At 43.9% G+C, this 5,285-nt stretch overlaps 1 pseudogene; it reads left to right on the top strand.

Annotated features, from left to right (window-relative positions):
• The first annotated feature begins 4,773 nt into the window (after positions 1-4,773).
• On the top strand, positions 4,774-4,891 carry LOC126337458 (5S ribosomal RNA; annotated as a pseudogene).
• The last annotated feature ends 394 nt before the right edge of the window (positions 4,892-5,285 follow it).

Here is a 5,285-nt window from a genome sequence, read left to right as displayed (position 1 = left end):
ATAGTGAACGCATTATTGTGGCCAAGATAGATACGAAGCCCACCCCTACCACAGTAGTACAAGTTTATATGCCAACTAGCTCTGTAGATGATGAAGAAATTGAAGAAATGTACGACGAATTCGTCAGTAGGAAAAGGGAGAGAAGGAAACGTAGTAGGTGAATATGGATTTGGGCTAAGAAATGATAGAGGAAGCCGGCTGCTAGAATTTTGCACAGAGCACAACTTAATCATAGCTAACACTTCGTTCAAGAATCATAAAAGCAGGTTCTATACATGGAAGAAGCCTGGAGACACTGACAGGTTTCAGATAGATTACATAATGGTAAGACAGAGATTTAGGAACCAGGCTTTAAGACATTTCCAGGGGCAGATGTGGAATCAGACCACAATCTATTCGTTATGAACTGTATATTACAACTGAAGAAACTAAAGAAAGGTGGTAGTTTTAGGAGATGGGACCTTGATAAACTGAAAGAACTAGAGGTTGTACAGAGTTTCAGGTAGAGCATAAGGGAGCAACTGACAGGAATGGGGGAAAGAAATACAGTAGAAGAAGAATGGGTAGCTTTGAGGGATGAAGTAGTGAAGGCAGCAGAGGATCATGTGGGTATAAAGACGAGAGCTAGTAGAAATCCTTGGGTAACAGAAGAAATATTGAATTTAATTGATGAAAGGAGAAAATATAAAAATGCAGTGAATGAAGAAGGCAAAAAGGAATACAAACGTCTCAAAAATGAGATCGACAGGAAGTGCAAAATGGCTAAGCAGGGATGGCTAGAGGACAAATGTAAGGATGTAGAGGCTTATCTCACTAGGGGTAAGACAGATACTGCCTACAGGAAAATTAAAGAGACCTTTGGAGATAAGAGAACCAGTTGTATAAACATCAAGAGCTCAGACGGAAACCCACTTCTAAGCAAAGAAGGGAAAGCAGAAAGGTGAAAGGAGTATATAGCGGGTCTATACAAGGGCGATGTACTTGAGGACAATAATATGGAAATGGAAGAGGATGTAGATGAAGATGAAATGGGAGATACGATACTGCGTCAAGAGTTTGACAGAGCACTGAAAGACCTGAGCCGAAACAAGGCCCCGGGAGTAAACAACATTCCATTAGAACTACCGACAGCCTTGGTAGAGCCAGTCCTGACAAAGCTCTACCATCTGGTGACCAAGATATATGAGACAGGCGAAATACCCTCAGATTTCAAGAAGAATATAATAATTCCAATCCCAAAGAAAGCAGGTGTTGACAAATGTAAAAATTACCGAACTATCAGTTTAATAAGTCACAGCTGCCAAATACTAACTCGAATTCCTTACAGACGAATGGAAGAACTAGTTGAAGCCAACCTCGGGGAAGATCAGTTCGGATTCCGTAGATATATCGGAACACGTGAGGCAAAACTGACCCTACGACTTATCTTAGAAGCTAGATTAAGGAAGGGCAAACCTACGTTTCTAGCATTTGTAGACATAGAGAAAGCTTTTGACAATGTTGACTGGAATACTCTCATTCAAATTCTGAAGGTGGCAGGGGTAAAATACAAGGAGCGAAAAGCTATTTACAATTTGTACAGAAACCAGATGGCACTTATAAGAGTCGAGGGACATGAAAGAGAAGCAGTCGTTGGGAATGGCGTGAGGCAGGGTTGTAGCCTCTCCCCGATGTTATTCAGTCTCTATATTGAGCAAGCACTGAAGGAAACAAAAGAAAAATTCGGAGTAGGTATTAAATTCCATGGAGAAGAAATAAAAACCTTGAGATCCGCCAATGACATTGTAATTCTGTCAGAGACAGCAAAGGACTTGGAAGAGCAGTTGAACGGAATGGATAGTGTCTTAAAAGGAGGATACAAGATGAACATCAACAAAAGCAAAACGAGGATAATGGAATGTAGTCGAATTAACTCGGGTGATGCTGAGGGAATTAGATTAGGAAATGAGACACTTAAAGTAGTAAAGGAGGTTTGCTATTTGTAGGGCAAAATAACTGATGATGGTCGAAGTAGAGAAGATATAAAATGTAGACTGGCAATGGCAAGAAATCATTTCTGAAGAAGAGAAATTTGTTAACATTGAGTATAGATTTAAGTGTCAGGGAGTCGTTTCTGAAAGTATTTGTATGAAGTGTAGCCATGTATGGAAGTGAAACATGGACGATAACTAGTTTGGACATGAAGAGAATAGAAGCTTTCGAAATGTGGTGCTACAGAAGAATGCTGAAGATTAGATGGGTAGATCACATAACTAATTAGAAGTATTGAATAGGATTGGGGAGAAGAGAAGTTTGTGGCACAACTTGACTAGAAGAAGGGCTCGGTTGGTAGGACATGTTCTGAGGCATCAAGGGATCACCAATTTAGTATTGGAGGGCAGCGTGGAGGGTAAAAATCGTAGATGGAGACTAAGATATGAATATACCAAGCAGATTCAGAAGGATGTAGGTTGCAGTAGGTACTGGGAGATGAAGAAGCTTACACAGGATGCAGTAGCATGGAGAGTTGCATCATACCAGTCTCAGGACTGAAGACCACAACAACAACAATGAAGTGGGACAAGCATGTAATGGCAGTTTTGGAGAAAGCGGATAGTCGTCTTCGGTTGATTGGTAGAATTTTGGGACGATGTTATTCATCTGTAAAGGATACCGCTCATAAAACAATAATACGACCTATTCTTGAGTACTGCTAAAGCGTTTGGGGTACCTATCAGGTCGGATTGAGGCAGGACATAGAAACAATTCAGAGGCGGTCTGCTAGATTTGTTACTATTAGGTTTGATCATCACGCGAGTGTTACGGAAATGCTTCAGGAACTCGGGTGGGAGTCTCTGCAGGAAGGGAGGCGTTCTTTTCGTGAAACGGTACTGAGGAAATTTAGAGAACCAGAATTTGTGGCTGACTGCTTTACAATTTCGCTGCCGCCAACTTATATTTCGCGGAAAGACCACAAAGATAAGATATGAGCGATTAGGACTCGTACAGAGGCATATAGTCAGTCACTTTTCCCTCGTTCTGTTTGGAAGTGGAGTAGGGAGAGAAGATGCTAGTTGTGGTAAGAGGTACCCTCCGCCATGTACCGTGGACTGCGGAGTAGGTATGTAGATGTAGATTATAACTCTGCCATATTGCTTTCGTTTCCACCAGACCCATCTATTCAACATTCAAAGAAAATGGCTATAGCAGTGATGGCTCCCGAGCATTAGAGCAGACAGCGGGTGCGTCACACGTGAAATACCCTGCCTGGCAAAAAGTACGAAGCATCCAGAACACATGGATGTATGTGAACGGAACTTCGTATACTTACACACCGTCAGCAGGTATGTAACGGATCAGAGTTACAATTCGCTGTGACAGGCTTGAACGTCCGCTAGAGCACATTGACGTTGTTCGTGTTTAGCGATGTCAACAGGCTTGATAGGAATGTAATGGGCGTGAACACGTTCTGGTGATGAGTGATCACTGGACGAGGTGATGCCGCGTACGTGTTTGCGACAGCGTTATCGGCACCTGACATCGTTTGAAAGGAGGTCTCACTATGAGCCTCCATTTTGCCGGCTGGTCGAATCGTGCAATATCCATATTTGTGGGGAATTGGGATGTGATAGTGGTCCGATGTTGGACTGTGTGGGAACGTGTGGACAGACAAACTAGTCGACAAGGTTCTGTTCAACTATGTTTGATCACGGCCACGGAGGATCGCCGTATTGTTCACCAGTCATATCGTAACCCCTTCATATCTGCGCCTGCCGTCCGAGAAAAACTAATGTACTTCCTGCAAGATTCTGTGTCTTCCCGCACTATTGCTCGAAGACTAGCAGCAGCTGGCTAGGCAATTATCGTCCCACATGTAAGCTGCCGTTAACAGCACGACACAAACGGTTCTGTCGTGACTAGGAAGCGTGCTTTTCTGATGAATGGCGTCGCATTGTGTTCAGCGATTAATTCCGCTTCGGCACTACCCCAGATGGCCACTGTTGGCAAAAATGGACGCGACCTGGGAACAGGTTTCAGTCTTCCAATGTTGGTGGGGAGCCATCGGGTATGACTTCAGATCACTGTGGCAAGTGACTGTGCGAACTCTGATGGCACAACAATACGTTGCATATATCCTTCTTCCTCGTGTGTTTCTTATGATATGACAGTACCTTGGAGCCATTTTTATCAGGACAATGCTCATCCATACATCGCAAGTGTCTATGTACTGTCTGCGTGATGTTGAGGAACTCGAGTGGCAGCAAGGTCTCCAGATCACTACCCAATAGAACATGTGTGGGACCAGCTAGGATCTTCATACCGCCCCACTGCCAGTATCCAGGAAAAAGAAGACCAGTTACAGTTCTACCTCAACTTTCCTCAACAGAGGATAGAACGGTTTCATGAAATCCTACGCAACCGAATCAGTGCATCCATCCAGACCAGTGTGGGTGCAACGTCAAACCGGACTCACACACCCAAGTTCTTTGTAAATTTAAGTCGACTTTCTAATTGATGCAATGCCATCACATACACTCTCAGCTTGTAATGTTTCTTTGTGTTTCCCGCTCCCCTTCAGGGTTCTTCACATATTTTTTTTTGTCAGGTACTGTATTTCTCAAAACGCTTTGCAATAGCGAGACATGACAGCATCGTGAAAGTTTTGCTCGGTAATCTCGCGTCCCAGCACAGCCTCACTATACCAGAATGAAGTAATTGCGAACTGCGTAGCGCAATCGGGACGTTAACGACAATGGGTTAGTTATAAACTGCTCTCAACATTTATATATTGGAGGCAACGGCCTTGCCTCAGTGGGTACACCGGTTCCCGTCAGATCACCGAAGTTAAGCACTGTCGGGCGTGGCCGGCACTTGGATGGGTGACCATCCGGGCCGCCATGAGCTGTTGCCATTTTTCGTGGTTCACTCAGCCTTGTGATGCCAATTGAGGAGCTACTCGACCGAATAGTAGCGGCTCCGGTCAAAGAAAACCATCATAACGACTGGGAGTGCGGTGTGCTGACCACACGCCCCTCCTATCCGCATCCTCATCAGAGGATGACATGGCGGTCGGATGCTCCCGATGGGCCAATTGTGGCCTGAAGACGTACTGCTGTTTTTTATATTGGAGATGAGAGGGAGACAATCTCCTTGGTTTGAAGCAAATAAGTTTCCTGAAAATAGGTTACAGAATTGCAATAAGCAGAAAAGATAGGTTAGTTTCTATCAAGTTTATTCTCGCATATACATATGTGAGGAGTTGGACCATATACCCCTTAGTAAGATTCAGTCTATTTATCCGGACT

The sequence above is a fragment of the Schistocerca gregaria genome, chromosome 2 (assembly GCF_023897955.1).
Source record: "Schistocerca gregaria isolate iqSchGreg1 chromosome 2, iqSchGreg1.2, whole genome shotgun sequence".
NCBI lineage: Eukaryota > Metazoa > Arthropoda > Insecta > Orthoptera > Acrididae > Schistocerca > Schistocerca gregaria.
The sequence above is the reverse complement of the archived record's forward strand: the minus strand, read 5'-3'. Positions and strand labels throughout refer to the sequence as shown.